Raw genomic sequence first — 22730 nt, 5'->3', positions numbered from 1 at the left:
TGGCCAGTCCCCCATCTGAAGCTTCAGATATCATGGAGCAGAAACGAATCTTCTCCATTGTGTCCTTCCCATTTCCTGCCTCATAGCACTGTGAACAAATCAAGTGATTGTTGCCTCAGGTTACTAAGTTCGGGGCCCTTTGTTATGCAGCAATGGGTAACCAAAACAGGTGACCTCCTATCTACAAAGTTGCCGTCTTAGGTTAGAACTGGCCCTAAAGCTAGTGGGGTCAGGGGTGAGAACAGTGAAGCCTGCAGGTTTGTTAATTAACTGTTGCTGTAGGGGTTTGAAAGGTGGAGACTTGACCCGGGCCTGACACAGTGATCTGTCTGCAGAGGGTGTTGGTGGTTATCTACTATTTTTTATTTCTCTTCCTAACAGTTCTGACCAGGTATAAATCTCTACTCTAGGTGATTTGTAGAAAGGTGACCCAGTCCCCAAGGATAGATACTGGTTATGGAAGGAATATGTGGCTTAGTTTTGGCCAATGAAGCATGAGGGTGATCCTGCAATGGGGATATGTACGGTTTCTTTTTTGTTTTTTTCTGCTTTTTAAACAAGTATAATTGATTTACAATGTTGTATTACTTTCATGTGTACAGTGAAATGATTCAGTTACAGTATATATATATATATATATATATTCTTTTTCAGATTCTTTTCCCTTATAGGTTATTACAAAATATTGAGTATAGTTCTCTGCCTCTATAGTTTCTTGATCCTAACAAAGTCCTTTTCCTCTCAACAGTCATTGCCCACATGACTTGACGACCTATCATCATCTTTCTACAAACCTGTTAATGAAGCCAGCACAGCAGGAATGGAAGGAATGAGAAAGTAACAGAGATGTGGGGCTGGAACTCTAATACAACATGTCTGGCCCCCTCTCTGCCCCTGGCCTTCTTGTTAATGTGTTAATGTGTTAACTTTTTGTGTGAGCTTTTCAGTAAATTCAGTTACTTGTAGCTGAAAGTGCATTAATAATATAGGCTTGGGCTTTGTTGTGTTTTTAATCTTTGGAAGTAAAATTCTTGACATAGGTGTTTATTGCAAGCTGGACATTCTATAAATAAAAATTTTACAAACTACTTCCCATCTTCAGTGGGGAGGCTCTATCACTGTGTCCTTACTTTCGTCCTACCCAATCCCCTCAGGACCAATTTCTAAAATGCACTGGGATGCAGCAAGGAGCTAGGCTGGTAATTTTAGAGGATCACAGCCATGCAGAATTATTATGGGTTATGTGTATTCATTTTGAACTAAGATAGACTTTTTGGTTCCAATTGTCATCTTGTGACCCAAGTGGGCAATACCCATTTATCCTCACTCCAAAGGGCTTTGAGGGGCACACCAAATATAAACACTTCTCTTATCCCTTCTTGCTCAGTGCCTAACACATCTGCTGTCTTTTCCCTCTGGTGCTTGAAACTTTAAAAAGGCAATAAAAGACACACATCAATATGTTAAAACAACTGTATCTTCCAAATATCATATTCTGGTTTTCTGGACATAAAAAAAGTGTACAATAGCCTTCTGTAAAAATAAAAGCACAGCTTATAACACTATTTCCATCTGACATGTTCTCCTGCAAAGAAGACTGTATTATATTTCCTAATGTTTCCCCAACATCTACTTGAGTATCAAACAACTGTAAGATGCTGTTATAGAAATTAGTGGTTATTTATCTGTAATTGTCTTCAGGTTCAACTGTATCTATAATATGTCACTGTGCTGAGGTCATTAAGCTCTAAATAAATCAGAGGATGGGAATGACTCGTTCTATCCCCACTACTGGGTGAAAACTCAAAGCTTGTCCTTATTACTCACTCTGGGGTGTCTTTCTAAAGAGAGAAGAACAAGGCTGAGTTATTTGGAGAAAGCTGAAACCTGTGAATGCAGAGGCACAGCAGTGATCAATGGAGCATCCCCATCATTCATCACTGGGAAAGTCTAGAGAGGGACTATGAGCCCTATTTCCTCTCACTACCCTTAATGGAACACAGTCTCATTGCTCCATCTCTCCCCATAGCCTGTGCAAGAGCAAACAGTTTTGGGATGTGCACACTTCAAAACAACCCCATTAAGTCAGGATGGCAAATGTTGTAAAGAATTTGCCATTCCTCTTTTGGAGAAGTTGGATAAATGTGGCAAGTGGTAAAGCCTTTCCTACATAAAGACTGTGACAGAGCATTAACTAAGTTTAGAAAAATAGGTCAAGGTCCTTTCTCAGAGGAGAACCACCAACTACTTCCACTTGGTGTGGTAGCTATACTAGAAACCTGTGGGTTTGCCCTAAGGCTGTAGCTGGAAGCAGGGCAGTTATTGGGACATTTAGGCCAGAGTTCCATCCTCTGAGCAGTGCTGCTATTCCAGGAAGACTCTAAATGAGGTAACTCAAGTGTTCAATGGGTTCCGTGTTTTAGTCTCCATCACTCCGTTGACACTTGGTCTTATCCTATTTCCATCCCTTTCTTTTTGATCTTATGCCCAGCTGTCTGCAAATTATAGGACTTCTTCCATACCCAACCAGAGGGTATCTGGTCACTACATTTCCACATGCTGCCAGAAGCCAAACAGGACAAGAAATTCTAGCAACTCCTTTTGTCCATGGAAGGGAGATAGATGGTGCAAGGGAATTTCTGTTCAATTCAAGTAAGAATGTATGAAGTACCACATACTGATGAGGCCGTCAGGGGACACAAAGGTGAATGAAGCATGGCCCATCTCAAAGACCTCACTATCTAGAGAAAGGATTGGCAAACTACATCTGAAGGCTGAAGACCGCTGCCTGTTTTTGTAAATAAAGTTTTACTAGAACACAACCATGTTCATTCATTTACACATGGCCTATGGCTACTTTCTCTCTACAGTGGCAGAGCTGAAGAGTTGTAACAAAGATTGTATGACCCACAACGCCTATGACATTTACCATCTGGCTCTTTACAGAAGACGTTGGCCCACCTCTGTATAATTCAGTGATTTTTTTTTATATATTTACAGAATTATTGCACTCATCACCATTACTGAATTTGACAACATTTTCATCACCCCAGGAGAAACCCAGTGTTTATTAGCAGCCAACACCCTAACCCCTGGCAACCAGTGTAATACATATCTCTATGCATTTGTCCATTCCTGACATCTCATATAGGTAGGCTAATATGTGACCTTTTGTTACTGACTTCTTTCATTCACTAAGTATACTATTTTTCAGGTTCATCCATGTTACAGCATGGATCAACACTTTATTTCTTTTTATTGTCAAACAATAGTCAATTGTGTAAATATACCACATTCTTCTTATTTATCAGTTGATGGATATTAAGGTCATCTCCACTTTTTGACTCTTATGGGTAATACTCCTATGAACATTTGCTTTGTATGGTTTAAGTTTTCAGTCCTCTTGAGTATATAACTAGGTGTGGAATAGCTGGGTCACTGAAATTGAAGAAGGTGGAGAAAACCACTAGACCATTCAGGTGCGACCTAAATAAAATCCCTTATGACTATACAGTGGAAGTGAGAAATAGATTTAAGGGACTAGATCTGATAGAGTGCCTGATGAACTGTGGATGGAGGTTCTTGACATTTTACAGAACACAAGGGATCAAGACCATCCCCATGGAAAAGAAATGCAAAAAAGCAAAATAGCTGTCTGAGAAGGCCTTACAAATAGCTGTGAAAAGAAGGGAAGTGAAAAGCAAAAGGAGAAAAGGAAAGATATACCCATATGAAGGCAGAATTTCAAAGAACAGCAAGGAGAGATAAGAAAGACTTCCTCAGTGGTCAATGCAAGGAAACAGAGGAAAACAATAGAATGGGAAAGACTGAAGATCTCTTCAAGAAAATTAGAGATATCAAGGGGACATTTCATGCAAAGATGGGCTCAATAAAGGACAGAAATGGTAGGGACCTAACAGAAGCAGAAGCTATTAAGAAGAGGTGGCAAGAATACACAGAAGAACTGTACAAAAAAGATCTTCACGACCCAGATAATCATGATGGTGTGATCACTCACGTATAGCCAGACATCCTGGAATGTGAAGTCAAGTGGACTTTAGGAAGCATCACTATGAACAAAGCTAGTGGAGGAGATGGAATTCCAGTTGAGCTATTTCAAATCCTGGAAGATGATGCTGTGAAAGTGCTGCACTCAATATGCCAGCAAATTTGGAAAACTCAGCAGTGGCCACAGGACTGGAAAAGGTCAGTTTTCATTCCAACCCCAAAGAAAGGCAATGCCAAACAATGCTCAAACTACTGCACAATTGCACTCATCTCACACGCTAGTAAAGTAATGCTCAAAATTCTCCAAGCCAGGCTTCAGTGATACATGAACCGTGAACTTCCAGATGTTCAAGCTGGTTTTAGAAAAGGCAGAGGAACCAGAGATCAAATTGCCAACATCCACTGGATCATTGAAAAAGCAAGGGAGTTCCAGAAAAACATCTATCTGCTTTATTGACTATGCCAAAGCCTTTGACTGTGTGGATCACAAGAAACTGTGGAAAATTCTGAAAGAGATGGGAATACCAGACCACCTGAACTGCCTCTTGAGAAACCTATATGCAGGTCAGGAAGCAAGAGTTAGAACTGGACATGGAACAACAGACTGGTTCCAAATAGGAAAAGGAGTACGTCAAGGCTGTATATTGTCACCCTGCTTATTTAACTTCTATACAGAGTACATCATGAGAAACACTGGACTGGAAGAAGCACAAGCTGGAGTCAAGATTGCCGGGAGAAATATCAATAACCTCAGATATGCAGATGACACCACCCTTATGGCAGAAAATGAAGAACTAAAGAGCCTCTTGATGAAAGTGAGAGTGGAGAGTGAAAAAGTTGGCTTAAAGCTCAGCATTCAGAAAATGAAGATCATGGCATCTGGTCCCATCACTTCATGGGAAATAGATGGGGAAACAGTGTCAGACTTTATTTTTCTGGGCTCTAAAATCACTGCAGATGGTGACTGCAGCCATGAAATTAAAAGATGCTTACTCCTTGGAAGGAAAGTTATGACCAACCTAGACAGCATATTGAAAAGCAGACATTACTTTGTCAACAAAGGTCCATCCAGTCAAGGCTATGGTTTTTCCAGTGGTCATGTGTGGATGTGAGAATTGGACTATAAAGAAAGCTGAGCGCCAAAGAATTGATGCTTTTGAACTGTGGTGTTGGAGAAGACTCTTGAGAGTCTCTTGGACTGCAAGGAGATCCAACCAGTCATTCCTAAAGGAGATCAGTCCTGGGTGTTCATTGATAGGACTGATGTTGAAGCTGAAACTCCAATACTTTGGCCACATGATGCAAAGAGCTGACTCATTTGAAAAGACCTTAAGGCTGGGAAAGATTGAGGGCAGGAGGAAAAGGGGACGACAGAGGATGAGATGGTTGGATGGCATCACCGACTCAATGGACATGGGTTTGGGTGAACTGTGGGAGTTGGTGATGAACAGGGAGGCCTGGTGTGCTGCGGTTCATAGGGTCACAAATAGTCGGACACGACTGAACGACTGAACTTACTGAACTAAACAGTAAGTATATGTTTAACATTTTGAGGAACTAGCAAACTGTTTCACAAAGCAACCGCACTGTTTTACAAGCTTAGCAGCAATGTCTGAAATTTCCTATTTCTCCAAATCTTGCTAACACTTCTTATTGTCCATCTTTTTTACTCTAGCCACCTAACTGGGTTTGAAGTGGTATATTATTGTGGTTTTGATTTGCATGTCCCTCATGAAGAATAAGGTTGATCTTTTCAAGTGCTTACTGGCCAAATGTATACTCTCTTTGGAGAGATGCAAGGAAAAGCATATGCTTTTTTTTTTGAGAAATATCTATCATATCCTTTGTCCACTTAAAAATTTGAGTTATTTGTCTTTTTATTGTTGAATTGTAAGAGTTCTCTATATACTCTTGATCATAGTCACTTATCAGATATATGATTTGCAAATATGTTCTCTTATTCTGTGGGTTGCTCTTCACTTTTTTGATGATATACTTAGAAGTAAAAAAAAAAAAAAGATGTAATTTTGTCAATGTCTAATTTATGTATATTTTTGTTCACTTATGCTTTTGGTGCCATATCTAAGAAACCATTGCCTAATCCAATATCACAAAGATTTATTCCTATGTTTTTTCCTAAGAGTGTTATGGCTTTAGCTTTTACCTTTAGGTCTATCATCCATTTTAAGTTAATTTTTGTATATAGTGTGAGGTTGAGGCCCAACTTAAAGTTTTTGCATATGATGTTATTTGTTGAAAAGACTATTCTTTCCCCATGAATTGTCTTTACATCTTTGTTGAAAGTCAATAAACTGCAAATATGAGTTTATTCCTTGACTGTGAGTTCTGTTCCATTGATCTATATGTCTATCCTTATGTTTATACCATACTGTCTTCATTACTAAAGTTTTGTAATAAATTTTGTAATTGCGTGAGTCTTCTAACTTTATTCTTCCTTTTCAAGACTGTTTTGGTTATTTTGGATTTTAAGAAGTTTGTTAATTTCTGGGGAAAAAAAAGCCATCTTGGAGTTTTGATTGTTGTTGTTCAGTCACTCAGTCATGTCCGACTCTTTGCAACCCCATGGACTACAACATGCCAAGCTTCCCTGTCCTTCACTATTTCCCAGAGTTGGCTCAAACTCATGTCCATTGAGTCAGTGATGTCATCCAACTTTCTCATCCTCTGTTGTCCCCTTCTCCTCCTTCCCTCAATCTTTCCTGGCCAGCATCAGTGTCTTCCAGTGAGTCAGCTCTTCACATCAGGTGGTCAAAGTACTGGAGCTTTAGCTTCAGCATCAGTCCTTCCAATGAATACTTAGGGTTTATTTCCTTTAGGATTGACTGGTTTGATCTCCTTGCTGTCCAAAGGACTCTCTAGAATCTTCTCCAGCACCACAGATCAAAAGTGCTTCAGTTCAGTTCAGTTCAGTCGCTCAGTCATGTCTGACTCTTTGCGACCCCATGAATCACATCACACCAGGCCTCCCCATCCATCACCAACTCCCGGAGTTCACTCAGACTCACGTCCATCGAGTCAGTGATGCCATCCAGCCATCTCATCCTCTGTCGTCCCCTTCTCCTCCTGCCCCCAATCCCTCCCAGCATCAGAGTCTTTGCCAATGAGTCAACTCTTCGCATGAGGTAGCCAAAGTACTGGAGTTTCAGCTTTAGCATCATTCCTTCCAAAGAAATCCCAGGGCTGATCTCCTTCAGAATGGACTGGTTGGATCTCCTTGCAGTCCAAGGGATTCTCAAGAGTCTTCTCCAACACCACAGTTCAAAAGCATCAATTCTTCGGTGCTCAGCCTTCTTCACAGTCCAACTCTCACATCCATACATGACCACAGGAAAAACCATAGCCTTGACTAGACAGACCTTTGTTGGCAAAGTAATGTCTCTGCTTTTCAATATGCTTTCTAGGTTGCTTAGCCTTCTTTATAGTCCAACTCTCACATCCGTATATGACTACTGGAAAAACCATAGCTTTGACTAGGAAGAGCTTTGTTGGCTAAGTGATATCTCTGCTTTTTAATGTGTTGTCTAGTTTTGTCATAGCTTTTCTTCCAAGGAGCAAGAATCTTTTAATGTCATGGCTGCAGTCACCATTCACAGTGATTTTGGAACCCAACCATTGTTTCATCATCTATTTGCCATGAAGTGATGAGACTGGATGCATGATATTCGTTTTTTGAATGTTGAGTTTCAAGCCAGCTTTTTCACTCTCCTTTTTCACTTTCATCAAGATGCTCTTTTGTTCTTCACTTTCTGCCATTAGGGTGGTGTCATCCACACATCTGAGGTTATTGATATTTGATGGAGATTGTGTTAATCTGCAGATCAGCTTGGGGATAATTCTAGGATCAGTATTCACCCTTTTGTTTACAAAATATGTGGATGGATTGTCTGGGTAACTTTCCTCAATGATGCCCAACAGTTTTGAACATCAAGATCCTTCTATAATACAAAATATTACTTCTGGCTCATCAAAGGGTAAAAATTGTACTTTTTAAATTAATAATAATCATTTATTGCCTAAGTACACAGGAACAAAAACTATTATGAATTTGATAATGCTTTCATGTGAATTTGTATTTTATCAATTCACAGTTGCATCTATATAACATCCAGAAGTCATAAGCCATAACATGGAGAAATGCTAAGTACTCTGTCTTCAGTCATGTGTCGTATATTTATGGCTTTGTTGTAGCATTTGCCCAATGGCTCCCATGCTGAGAACCTCTAGTCAGCATAGAAGTCCTTCTTATGTATTCCATCATAGCATTCCTTCTTTCTGTACAGCATGTCTCAGCCACAGAAGAAGGAAGTTTGGCCAGTATTGGCCCCTGAGAATTAATGCACAATCAGTCCAGTGCTTGTGATAACCTGATTTTCTTGTGGAGAAGGAAATCCCATACTGAGCCACTGCCCTGCCATCTCAGGCCAACCATGCTGATTGTCTCACCTGGCTTAGGAATCCTTGCTCCCAAAATGATCTAACAATTGAGCTAATTGGCAGTAATACTTAGATGAACAAATTAGCCACAGAGATACTGTAACATTTTTTTCTTTGACACCTCCAATTACCAGTCTTTATAAAAATAGAAAACAAGCAAACAAAACTTACAAAACATTCTGATCTTTCCTGCTGCTACCACTTTTCTTTATATTTGAAACAAAGTAAAGAAATGAAAAATTATCATTTTTTTAAATGAGTCAAGGAGCTCTACTGAATAAAAGAATGAAATATGCTGATTGCTTACAACTGCCCAGAGAGATGTTTAGTTTTTTTATCTTCTTTTACTTGAAAAGATCCATTTTGCCACATGTTAATTGAAAGATCACTGATTTTAGCATAAAAATATTTGAGCTCAAGTCTCAAACCCCTGTCTTGCCAGTCCACATTTCTTTATCAGTTATAAAATTAGTAATAGCTAACTTTTGGATATAAGAATTAAGGAGAAACTTGAAGAGAAGTGGTTCAATAATTTAAGTATATTTTTGTCATTAGTGCACCATTTCCACATTAATACTAATGTGGATGTGTTCAGTCATGTCTGACTCTCTGCAACCCCATGGACTGAGCCAACCAGGCTCCTCTGTTCATGAGATTTTCCAGACAAGAGTAATGGAGTGGGTTGGCATTTCCTCCTCTAGAGGATCTTCCCAACCCAGGGGTCAAGCCTACATCTCCCTCATCTCTTGCATTGGCAAGTAGATTCTTTACCACAGAGCCACCTCAGAAGCTCTCTTTAATGCTGCTGCTGCTGCTCCTGCTGCTGCTAAGTTGCTTTAGTCATGTCCGACTCTGTGCGACCCCAGAGACAGCAGCCCACCAGGCTTCCCCGTCCCTGGGATTCTCCAGGCAAGAACACTGGAGTGGGTTGCCATTTCCTTCTCCAATGCATGAAACTGAAAAGTGAAAGTGAAAGTCACTCAGTCGTGTCCGACTCTAGCGACCCCATGGACTACAGCCTACCAGGCTCCTCCATCCATGGGATTTTCTAGGCAAAAGTAATGCTAATGTGCCTGAAACCTAATAAGATCCCCAGACTCTTCTAGAGGGTCATCTGTTTTCAGAGAAGCATGAGTCTATGTGGCTTCCCTTCCTCTGGAACAAGTAGGAGGTGTGCACACTCTCAGAGATGTGCCCAAATCATGGAACGCTCGAGATGCCAGGTCCCAGGAGTTTGTTTCTGGGACAGGAGTTCTTTCTTTCTGATGGCAGGAGTTGCCAAAGGCAATGGACCACAGGCCCACATGAAGTGAGACTGAGACAGCTAGGAGAGAGAGAGGAGCATACAATTTTTCTCTCTCCAACTTCTCACTTGCCCAGGTAACTGACATTGCTTTCATCTCCATGTGCCCTTTGGGTCCTCGGGTCTTCTATTTTCTTTTTCAGTATCAGTATTTTCTAGGCTTCTGGCTTGGTGCAAACTATTTGCCTTTATGGAAAAATAACACTTTTTTTTTTTTTTTAAGATTCACAGAGTTTTAAAAATCCCTCTAGTTTCCCCTTCTTTTCTCTCTTTTCCCCCTTCTGACAAACCAGGTTCCATTTTGTGTTCATTGCTTTAGGAACAGCTTGAAAGGGCAGGCTAGCTTGCTAGTCACTGGCTTTATATTTCTGAACCTTGACCCATGAACAAGAGTTGGTAGCGTGCCTTGGGTAGGATTGGGAGATAATAGGAGAGCATGAAGATGGAGGAAGTGGGAATGCCTCTGAGGACAAATGCCCAAGGTCAACAGAGAAGAGGTTCTTCCCCCTACTCTCCTTTCTCCAGACTAGAAAAGGATCCTCTGGGCTGAGGGTTAGGTTCAGAGGGAAGAGGTAAGAGCAGAAAGTCAACAAGTCAGAGAAGTTGACTTGTGCACCCTACTTCAAAGGCAGGACCTGGGATCCCATGCAGCCACAGAAATTTGGGGGAAGCTGGAGAGCAGGTTTGCAACCTTCCTCCATGGCAATAGTCCAGAGAGGCTGCAAGTGCCTGGATGGATTATGTCTGAGCAGGATGTCTCACAAGATAGGCCACAGGAAACCTGGCTGAGAATCTTGTGTTCTGTTCTGCTCAGAAACTTCACAACGGGTCATAAATAGAAAAGAGAAGTGCAGCCCCAAAGGGGCTACATGAATAAGAATCTTAGGATGTGGACAGGTGACAGAGGAGCAAGTGGGTAAGGCATATTTTGGTTAATACCTGTGACTTAAGGAACAGGAGATACCTTCCCTCTACTCCCACCCTCATGGCCTTGGCACTAAGTAATATCTCTTGAATTTAAAAAAAAAACAAAAAACAAAACACCCTGGGCAAAGAAGTGGATTCCTATCATGTGAGATCACATCTTTGTCATTCTGGCAGGATGAGGGCTCAGAAAAAACAAACTGAGTTATAGGAAACTTTGTACTTTTCACATTCTTTGGTTGGTGGAATGAAAGTCATACCCACCACACGTTTCTTTGTTTATTCCTTGTATATATCCTACTCTCCTTGGTGTGAGACCTTTGGACTGGCTTACTTCCTGTAAAACAATTATAATTGAGGCTACCATTTGCCTAACTCTGTAATAGGTGCTAGGCACACCCATGTGACTGAGATGGATTGCTTGAATGAAGCTTCAAGGAAAACCCAGGTGAGCTCTACCTCCTTGGGCAATTTCCCAGGTCTCTTGGTATTTATGATCTTCTGAATCCTCTCCATTTGGGTATAGGCTGGACCTAGTGACTCACTTTTAGTAAAGAGAATATGGCAAAAGTGATGGAATGCCATTTCTAATATTAGGTTATGATAAGACTACTGAGGAAAGTCAGCTGCCGTGTTGTGAGCCGCCCCATAAATAGATCCATGCAGAAAGGAATTGATGTCTCTTGTCAACATTCAGTGTGTCTTGTCAATAGCCATGTAAGGGAGCTTGATTTCTTCCCATGTTGGACCTTAAGCTTTAGTTGACCCTTGATTACAGCTTTGATTGCAGGAGGTGCCCTGAGACAGATACCCAGAGGAGCCACCTGGATTCCTGACCCTTGGAAACCATGAGATAAAAAATGTTTTCTTTTTGAAGCTGCTAAGTTTTGGGGGGGTGGCATTTGTTATGCAGTGATAGATAACTAGTACGTGGTCCTTCTTCTCCAATAACTTTTGCTCTAGGATGTGAATTTCTTTGGAATGGGCATCCATGATAGTCAATGTGAGCTGGGAAGAATGACATAGGTTCTGTTAATTAGGCTTCAGGTGGTGAGATGGGAAGGAGGGGATACTCAGATTGATGAAGAGGCAATAATGGCTTTTGACATCTGTGATGGACTTCCTCTAGACAAGGCATTCTCTTTAATTTACAAAAGTTCATTTTCTTGAAATGACAATATTTGCATTTTCACTTGGGTGGCAGAAGTTGGAGAAACAGCATCAAATGGTAGAGAAGAAAAATCAGGGCTGTTCTGCTATTGAATTTAGCTCAAACCAACATCTATTTGGGGGGGCATGTTGATGCTATACTCGTGTATGCTTCATATACTCACACACGTTCTGCCCTAGGCCTTTACTGAGGACATCTTTGCTAGGAAGGACTGCCTGTGAGTGATATCCTTAGTCCCCATCTCTTCTGTGATTGGAACACACAGAAGGATGGGAGCTCTGAGTCAGTGATTCTCATCTGCCATCATTTACACTTGTAATCAGTTTTGGAACTACTTTATTGAAAATGGAAGGGGGTGGTGGTGGAAGTGGAGGTAGTCATGAGGGAGAAATCAGACAATCACTGTTTCCCCTAAAAAGTCTCAGCTTAGCCCAAACATTGGAAACAGTACTTTTTTTTTTTTTTGATTCTGCTACCTACAGCTGAGGATCCCTAAACCACCCTCAAGGTAACCTGCCTTTTCATTCCAAATAATGTATTCTAACAAAAGCAGCCCTGGGCATCTAGATCATTTTCCTATCTATTGATTCGTTTTCCCTTGAGTGTCATCATATTGGAACATTATTCCTGAATCTTCACATGAGGAGAGTTCAGAAGAAAAGCTTCAAATTGAAAGATGGCATTGATATCAACTATAAACCCATTAGCTTGAAACAGTTTCCTTGTTCTTTTTTCTTTTTCCCCTTTCTCTTTTGGCAAATCCCCACACATACTGCATTTGGGTGCAATCAAACTGCTCCAGTCTTCTGATAACTGCCTTGAATGTCAGAAGTCACAGGGAGTACCAGCAGTCAGGCACCATTTCTGCAGAAACACCACTGAGTTATATGGAATTATGCGAATTTTATTGGAACAGCTTATGTTTCATCTTGTGAGCCCAATACCTTAGCTTACTGCTTGCTATTTGCAATGTTTGAGAGATAACCAAAGTATTCGCTCCTTTGTCTTCTGTTAATAGCACTGACTTCCTGGGGAGTAGATCCCACTCTTGGTCCGCATGATTGGGTGGGACTGCTCCCATCCTTGGCTCTGGAAGGAGGCACAGGACCCAGGGATGAACCTTCAGAGCACTGTATCTCCTGGACCTAGTAATTGGTTTAAGATGGACTGATTACCCAATCCCGGCCAAGCCATCGAGACGTGATTCCCAGGTGTTTATTAGAAGGGTTGTAAAAGGCATGCTCTGTTTTGGAGTTGGTGATGGCAACCCTCTTCCAATCACAAGGGAAGTGCCTAGAGGCTAGTGGAGACAACATAGAGGAAAAGGGAGCAGAGAGAAAAGAGAGAGAGGAGTTTTGTGAGTTGATATATTTCTCTATATCTTCTTTTTTTTGGTTTCATTTTGTTTAAACAAGTTTAAGCTGGGTTTCTGTAATTTGCAACTTGAAGGGTCTTGGGTAATGTCAGGGAGCAACCTGCATGGGCCCTGCACACTCTTGCTGGATATGCCAAGGACTCAAGGCCCTGACTGATCTTTTTTTGATACACTTTTCAGGACTGTGTTTGCACAAAGCAACTTGAGGGATGAGGTGACTTCTTCCATAAAGAGCACACTTGTTTCCAAGTGCTATAAAGATGGTGAATCTTCCAAGCTCAGTGTTCCTGTGTGCACTGGGGAGCCTGGGAGTGGAAACAGGAGAAGAGACACAAACCAACAGAATGTTCACATTATCCTGTCTGTGACTGCTAAAGACCTTTGTCTCTTACCCAGGAGTCTCATGTCTCCTGCCAACATCCATGAAAAAGTAACAAAGTAATTTACTAGCTTGAAAAGTAAAGCAAAATCATATCCTTCACCCTTGTTGACACTGTATAGTTCCTAGGGCTTCCCTGGGCCATTGTGGGGTGCATGCTATTTCACTAGGGCACATACCAAATAGGAAGACAGACAGTTGATTCTAGGCTCTGCCACTGACTGGCTTTGTGATTATGCTTGCGCTTAATCTTGCGCTTCCCATGTGGCAATAGTGCTAAAGAACCTGCCTGCCAGTGCAGGAGACATAAAAGATGCGGGTTCGATCCCTGGGTTGGGAAGATCCCCTGGAGGAGGGCATGGCAATCCACTCCAGTATCCTTGCCTGGAGAATCCCATGGACAGAGGAGGCTGGCGGGCTATGGTTCATAGCAGTGCAAAGAGTCGGACACGACTGAAGTGACAACACTCATGCACACGTATCTAACCTCGGGCTGTCTGCTTTCTCCTCCATGGAAGGGGGCTACTATTGCTAATCACAGATTTTTTCCATGAGGACTTAAGAAGAAAATGGTTGTAGTGTACCTGACACAGAACCCGGCATAGGGTAAGCTCAGCAAGTGTTAACTATTATCAACTCCTTAGTCGTAGCATTTAGTACATTATATTATTAAAAAAAAATTCTGAAATATTTTCTCATTACAAAAAAGTTTATTGTTGAAAACTTAGGAAATACATATCAAAAAAATAAGAAAAGCTTTTTAGAAGTTATAATTCCATAACCCACACACTTCTTAATATCATTTTGCTCAATATCTAGCTAGAATTTTAGTGTGGATATATATATGTGTGTGTGTGTATGGGTGTATGCTTATCTGGTTCAAGGCAGGGTCATAATGTACACATTGTTTTGTTGTCTCTTTATCCTTACTTAACATATCATGACCAGACTTTCTTTTCAGGTTATACTTCAGTTTATACTTCATATACTTCACTAAAGAATGAGTAAAGCGCGCCGGCTGCAACAGACGGTGCAGAAGCGTGGTCACCCCTCGCCCAAGGTCAGGGGTAGCGGCCAAGAGGAGCCACCCCACGTCCAAGGAGCAGCGGCTGCGCAGGCACAGGAGGGCAGAAAGGAGCTACTCCATGTTCAAGGTCAGGAGGGGCGGCCGTGAGGAGATACCCCTCGTTCAAGGTAAGGAGCAGCGGCTGTGCTTTGCTGGAGCAGCCTTGAAGAGATACTCCATGTCCAAGGTAAGAGAAACCCAAGTAAGATGGTAGGTGCTGCAAGAGGGCATCACAGGGCAGACACACTGAAACCATACTCACAGACAACTAGTCAATCTAATCACACTAGGACCACAGCCTTGTCTTAACTTAATGAAACTAAGCCATGCCGTGTGGGACTACCCAAGACGGGTGAGTCATGGTGGAGAGGTCTGACAGAATGTGGTCCCCTGGAGAAGGGAATGGCAAACCACTTCAGTATTCTTGCCTTGAGAACCCCATGAACAGTATGAAAAGGCAAAATGATAGGATACTGAAAGAGGAACTCCCCAGGTCGGTAGGTGCCCAATATGCTACTGGAGATTAATGGAGAAATAACTCCAGAAAGAATGAAGGGATGGAGCTAATGCAAAAAGAACGCCCAGTTGTGGATGTGACTGGTGATGGAAGTAAAGTCTGATGCTGTAAAGAGCAATATTGCATAGGAACCTGGAATGTTAGGTCCGTGAATCAAGGCAAATTGGAAGTGGTCAAACAGGAGATGGCAAGAGTGAATGTCGACATTTTAGGAATCAGCGAACTAAAATGGACTGGAGTGGGTGAATTTAACTCAGATGACCATTATTTCTGCTATTGTGGGCAGGAATCCCTTAGAAGAAATGGAGTAGCCATTATGGTCAAAAAAAGAGTCCAAAATGCAGTACTTGGATGCAATCTCAAAAACGACAGAATGATCTCTGTTCATTTCCAAGGCAAACCATCCAGTATCACAGTAATCCAAGTCTATGCCCCAACCAGTAACACTGAAGAAGCTGAGTTGAATGGTTCTATGAAAACCTACAAGACCTTTTAGAACCAACACCCCAAAAAGATGTCCTTTTTATTATAGGGGACTGGAATGCAAAAGTAGGAAGTCAAGAAACACCTGGGAAATTTGGCCTTGGAATATTGAATGAAGCAGGGCAAAGGCTAATAGAGTTTTGCCAAGACACTGGTCATAGCAAACACCCTCTTCCAACAACACAAGCAAAGACTCTACACATGGACATGACCAGATGGTCAACATCGAAGTCAGATTGATTATATTCTTTGCAGCCAAAGATGGAGAAGCTCTATACAGTCAGCAAAAACAAGGCTGGGAGCTGACTGTGGCTCAGATCATGAGCTCCTTATTGCCAAATTCAGACTTAAATTGAAGAAAGTAGGGAAAACCACTAGACCATTCAGGTATGACCTAAATCAAATCCCTTATGACTATGAAAGTGAGAAATAGATTTAAGGGACTAGATCTGATAGATAGAGTGCCTGATGAACTATGGACAGAGGTTCATGACACTGTACAAGAGACAGGGATCAAGACCATCCCCATGGAAAAGAAATGCAAAAAAGCAAAATGGCTGTCTGGGGAGGCCTTACAAATAGCTGTGAAAAGAAGAGAAGCGAAAAGCAAAGGAGAAAAGGAAAGATATAAGCATCTGAATGCAGAGTTCCAAAGAATAGCAAGGAGAGATAAGAAAGACTTCCTCAGTGATCAATGCAAAGAAATAGCGGAAAATAACAGAATCGGAAAGACTAGAGATCTCTTCAAGAAAATTAGAGATACCAAGGGAACATTTCATGCAAAGATGGGCTCGATAAAGGACAGAAATGGTATGGACTTAACAGAAGCAGAAGATATTAAGAAGAGGTGGAAAGAATACACAGAAGAACTGTACAAAAAAGTTCTGCATCATCTTCATGACCCAGATTATCATGATGGTGTAATCACTCACCTAGAGCCAGATATCCCGGACTGTGAACTCAAGTGGGCCTTAGGAAGCATCACTACAAATGAAGCTAGTGGAGGTGATGGAATTCCAGTTGAGCTATTTCAAATCCTGAAAGATGATGCTGTGAAAGTGCTGCACTCAATATGCCAGCAAATTTGGAAAACTTAGCAGTGGCCACAGGACAGGAAAAGGTCAGTTTTCCTTCCAATCCCAAAGAAAGGCAATGCCAAAGAAAGCTCAAACTACTGCACAATTGCACTCATCTCACACGCTAGTAAAGTAATGCTCAAAATTCTCCAAGCCAGGTTTCAGCAATACATGAACCATGAACTTCCAGATGTTCAAGCTGGTTTGAGAAAAGGCAGAGGAACCAGAGACCAAATTGCCAACATCTGCTGGATCATCGAAAAAGTAAAAGAGTTTCAGAAAAACATCTATTTCTGCTTTATTGACTATGCCAAAGCCTTTGACTGTGTGGATCACAAGAAACTGTGGAAAATTCTGAAAGAGATGGGACTATCAGACCACCTGACATGCCTCTTGAGAAATCTGTATGCAGGTCAGGAAGCAACAGTTAGAACTGGACATGGAACAACAGACTGGTTCCAAATAGGAAAAGGAGTATGTCAAGGCTGTATATTGTCACCCTGCTTTGCAGAGTACATCCTGAGAAATGCTGGGCTGGAAGCAGCACAAGCTGGAATCAAGATTGCCAGGAGAAATATCAATAACCTCAGATATGCAGATGACACCACCCTTTTGGCAGAAAGGTAAGAGGAACTAAAAAGCCTCTTGATGCAAGTCAAAGAGGAGAGTGAAAAAGTTGGCTTAAAGCTCAACATTCAGAAAACTAAGATCATGGCATCTGGTCCCATCACTTCATGGGGAATAGATGGGGAAACAGTGTCAGACTTTATTTTTGGGGGCTCCAAAATCACTGCAGATGGTGATTGCATCCATGAAATTAAAAGATGCTTACTCCTTGGAAGGAAAGTTATGACCAACCTAGATAGCATATTCAAAAGCAGAGACATTACTTTGCCAACAAAGGTCCGTCTAGTCAAGGCTATGGTTTTTCCTGTGGTCATGTATGGATGTGAGAGTTGGACTGTGAAGAAAGCTGAGCACTGAAGAATTGATGCTTTTAAACTGTGGTGTTGGTGAAGACTCTTGAGAGTCCCTTGGACTGCAAGGAGATCCAACCAGTCCACCCTAGAGGAAATCAGTCCAGGGTGTTCATTGGAAGGACAGATGCTGAAGCTGAAACTCCAATACTTTGGCTACCTCACGCGAAGAGTTGACTCTTTGGAAAAGACTCTGATGCTGGGAGGTATTGGGGGCAGGAGGAGAAGGGTATGACAGAGGATGAGATGGCTGGATGGCATTACCGACTTGATGGACATGAGTTTGAGTGAACTCTGGGAGTTGGTGAAGGACAGGGTGGCCTGGCGTGCTGCGATTCACGGGGTCGCAAAGAGTCGGACACGACTGAGTGACTGAACTGAACTGAACTGAACTGATCTAAAGAATGAGTAGCATAGAAATCATTAAGAGGGATAAAATGAACACCCAGGAGCCTACCATATACCTTAAACAGGAGAATATCCCCACAACTCAGCCTCCTATGTGCCCCTTCCTAATTAGACCATCCTGCCTCATCCCTTTGCTCTCATGATACCACAATCCTGAGTTTCTCTTTATCATTCTCTTATAATTGGCATAGTTTTACCATGCATGTGCATATTAATAAACATTGCATAATTTGGCTTGCTCATAGAACTTAGTAGACATGGCATTATGCTGCGTATGTTTTCTGTGACTTGTTTTTATGCTTGGCATGTGTCTCTGAGATCCAACCATGTTGATATATGCAACTGTTCTTTTGTTTTTCAGGGATGTATAGTTTTCCCATGTAGACACATGACACTATTTAGTCAATGATATTTGGGTAAATTGCCAAGGAGATGGGTTTGGAGAAGGATGTCTTATCTCCCTTGACAGGTGCTTCAGACTCTAGGTGGGAGATGGGAGTCCCACCCCAACCTAAGCTATTTGCTCCCAGGCCACTTAGAGGTTTCCCAGCACTAAACAGACTGACCCAGATAATACACATCCCAGGGGTAATGTGGAGGAGACCCTTACAAGCAGAGGAGAAAAAGGAGGATTGGTGGTTCAAGGCTGTAGATAGAAGACAGTATGGATGCCATAGGTAGATTGCAAATATTGCACTGAGGGAAAACATTTTCCCATAAGAATAAATGGCTGGAAATGTAGTACTGAGTAAGTTAAGATTACTTTGCCTAAGAAAAAGCATGGAAAATGTCATGCCGTTTAAAACAAGCTATGTGGGCTGAGTGTGTGGGTAACTGACACTCTCTAACATTGCTAACAAGAGGATAAATTAGCAAAACCTTCACGGAGGATAATTTGGCCGAATTTACAAAAATGTAGATCTAAAATGTGCCCAAAATGTACCTTTGAGCCAATGATTAAATTTCTAGGAATTTATCTTACAGATGAGTAAAATTACATATGTAATTCGTTAGTTACTGCAGCATTATTTATGATAATAAAACATTGAAACAATTTGAATGTCTTTCTATAGAGAATTAGATAAATTACATTTGTTCCATCCAATGGAAAAAACGTAGCTGTTACAGAGGATGAGGTAAACTCTGAGGTACTAGTAGGGTACAATCCCCAAGTTTTATGAATTAAAAAGGCAGAGTGTAATGGTTTAAAAAAGAAACTGTGTTATGTGTATTTTCTATAAATAGAATATTCTTCGTGGTTGCTTCCATGAATCTGGATTATAGGGAATAAAGATGGGAGAAATACATTATGGCTGCCTTTTGTGCCTTTACAATTTTGTACTGTATAAATGTATCAGTGAGCCAAAGAGTAATAAACATAATTAGAGGTGAGAAGCTGCAGTCAAAGTGAGGGAAGCAGAGGAGTGAAGAAGTTGCAAGTATAAGCTGGAGCTTTGAGGAAAAGCAGAGGGGTTTGTCCTGAAGGAGACTGTCAGAAGATAGGGTGTTAAAGAGGATTTTTGATACATTTTGTAGACTGTTGGAGTAGTTTTGCCAAGATGCCCTTTGCCTGAGGAAATCTTTACTCTCAATGCAGTTTGTGAAGTTGGATTCTTTTTCTTTTATTATTTCCATTTTTTTTCACCTTTAAAGTGAAAGTTGTAACAGTGGTAATAACAATAATAGTAAAATAGAGATAATACTAATATCAACAATGACGATTGGTTACTATTTTGGCATTTTGAATTTGACAGCCATTGACTAAGACTTCACATGCTTGATCTAATTTATTTCTTGTATCAACTGTAGGAAGTCAGTGGCACTATAATTCCCACTTTATAGATGAGGAAACTGAGGCACAAAAATATTAAGTAACATATATTAAGATTACATAGCTAGGAAGTGATAGCACTGAAAAGTGAGCTCACTTTGGTCTACCTTCAAAGACTGCGCTTTTATCCATTTTGCTGTATTCTTTTCCTAATAAATGAGAAATCTGTTAGAAAGTATAGTAGCCAGAAAGCATGCATACACACATACACACCCCTCATCTAACTTCAGATGTTAACTGCTTACAAATGTCTATGGTCCAGCTTTCAGGCAGAGGTGGGATAAGAACAGGGAATTGATGTTATAATCTTGTTCACCCAAGAAAAATCTAGAGATATTAGGACAATAGGCAGGGTAGTCATTTGGGGAGTGTTAGGAGGAAAGATAACTGCAAATCGACAGCCAAGCAGGTGTTGCTACCATTACTATTAGGCTACTGGGGATTCTTAGAATGTGAGGCTGAGGAGGAAATCAAATAAATACTTTGCTGACTCCACTAACTTGCGAAATATTTTCAAAACTCCAAGCAGATTATTGCCCACTGTTCAGGGATTCTCTGACTCTTGGTGATATTTCAGAGATAATGTGTTAAGCCGAAAGCTCTCACAAATCACCCCAGAGCTAAGATGAGCCAAGCTACTTCAGCTCACATGGGGCACGAAGGAGCCACTATTTTCCCTGGAAGACTAGTTCTTTCTTCCTTTCCCTTATTGTTCCAACAAGGCTGATTATTTCAGTAAGTTTTGGAGAATAATTCAAGGCCTATTTTCTCCAAAGGGAGCTGAAGTAACATTAGTATCTTTGTTCCCACCAAAGGAGAAGTGTATTTCCGTATTGTTCCCCACCTTAAGCTTTGATTTATTTGGACAGAAAATTTCTAATCAGGTACTCATATTCCCATCAACACCAAAACTTTTAAACTCTGGTTTCAAAAGACTAGAGTGGATTTGTGCTATCGGAGGCTATAGTCCCGATGGCTCACTGGGTCAAGAATCTGCCTGCAATGCAGGAGACATAGGAGATGCAGGTTTCGGTCACTGTGTTGGAAAGATACCCTGGAGGAGGGAATGGCGACCCACTCCAGTATTCTTGCCTGAAAAATCCCATGGACAAAGGAGCCTGGTGGGCTACAACTCAAAGGGTTGCAAAGAGTCAGACGTGACTGAGCAACTAAGTCCACACGTACACACACATATGCTGTAGTCACTAGTCTGTGTGGCTACTGAGCACTTGAAATGTAGCTAATCTAATCTGAGCAGTTTTGTAAGTTGAGATACATATCGTATTTTGAAGACTTTGTATGAAAAAAGAATGCAATATACCCCAAACTTTTACATTGAGTATTGAAATGATAATATAGGCAGTCCTTGCTTTACAGACAGTGCAAAACCACAAAAGTGACTTAGTAAGCCAAAACTACAGTTAGTAAGCCAAAATGATTGTAATAATCAATGGAGGGAAGTTATGATTATTATGTGATCTTTAGTGCTCACTTTGGCAGTACATATACTAAAATTGGAATGATGCAGAGAAGATCAGCATGGTCCCTGTTCAGGGATGACAAACAAGTTCATGAAGCATTCAGTATTTTTAGCATGAGAAAGGAAACATTCACTCAAGTCCACTTGAAATATTCAGTGAGAGTCCCATATAGGATTACTCCAAGGAGGAACACATCAAGACACATATTAATAAAAATGACAAAGTTAAATACAAAAATATTTAAATCAACAAGGGAAAATCAATAAATAATATACAAGGGAACTCCTAAAAGGTTATCAGCTGATTTTTCAGCAGAAACTCTTCAGGCCAGAAGGGAGTGGCATGATAATGTTTAAAGTGATAAAAGGGAAATACCTACAACCAAGAATACCCCACCCAGCAAGGCTCTCATTCAGATTCAATGGAGAAATCAAAAGCTTTACAGTTAAGCAAACATAGAGAATTCAGCACCACTAATCTAGCTTTATAACAAACAGTAAGGAATTTCTCCAGGCAGAAGGGAAAAAAAAAAAAAAGACCACAACTAGAAACAAGAAAATCATAAATGGGAAAGATCACCAATAAAAGAAAACATACAGTAAAAGTAGGAAAGCATCCACACACAAATATGAAATCAAAACCAGCAAACACAAGAAGAGGAAAATACAAATGCAGTAAGTGGAAGGTGAAATTAAAGAGACAAGCAACTTAAAACAACCTTGCATATAAATAGACTGCTATATCAAAACCGCATGAAAACTGCAAACCAGAAAACTATAACAGACACACACACACAAAAGAAAAAGCAATCCAAACACAATAATAGTCATCAAATCACAAAAGAACTATGGAGGAAGGGAAGAGAAAAGACCTACAAAAACAAATCCAAAACAATTAAGAAAATAGCAATAAGAACATACAAATTGATAACTACCTTAAACGTACACAGACCAAATGCTCCATTCAAAAGACATGGACTGGCTGAATGAATACAAAAACAAGATTCATATATATGCTGTCTATAATAAAACTCACTTCAGACTATAGACTAAAAGTAAGGGGATGAAAAAAGATACTTCATGCAAATGAAATCCAAAAGAAAGTTAGAGTAGCAATACTCATATCAGACAAAACAGACTTTAAAATAAAGATTGTCACAAGAGATAAGGAAGGACACCATATAATGATCAAGGTGTCAATTCAAGAAGATATAACAACTGTAAATATATATGTACCCAATGTAGGAGCACCTCAGTATATAAGGCAAATACTAACA

The 22730-nt window shown here is 40.7% G+C and overlaps 1 long non-coding RNA gene and 1 other non-coding gene across 3 annotated transcripts in view; one reads left to right on the top strand and one right to left on the bottom strand.

Annotated features, from left to right (window-relative positions):
* The window catches only part of LOC147378232 (uncharacterized), a 144715-nt gene that overhangs the window by 23776 nt on the left and 98209 nt on the right, over window positions 1-22730 (bottom strand). Inside the window, exon 3 of one of the 2 annotated variants that reach the window (XR_015149751.1) lies at window positions 12751-13161. The exons of the other annotated variant lie outside the window; for it this stretch is intronic. This is a non-coding gene — a long non-coding RNA (uncharacterized LOC147378232). Of the gene's footprint in view, window positions 1-12750; window positions 13162-22730 lie in introns of those variants that run through there. 2 annotated transcript variants of the gene reach the window in all.
* Window positions 21458-21564, top strand: LOC147378233 (U6 spliceosomal RNA). The gene has a single exon (XR_015154087.1). It is a non-coding gene; the product is annotated as a U6 spliceosomal RNA (small nuclear RNA).

The sequence above is a fragment of the Bos grunniens genome, chromosome 2, assembly GCF_055505025.1.
Source record: "Bos grunniens cultivar Pamir isolate PY7600 chromosome 2, Bosgru_T2T1.0, whole genome shotgun sequence".
NCBI classification, from domain to species: Eukaryota; Metazoa; Chordata; class Mammalia; order Artiodactyla; family Bovidae; genus Bos; species Bos grunniens.
Note: the sequence above shows the minus strand (reverse complement) of the source record. Positions and strands in the feature narration are given on the sequence as shown.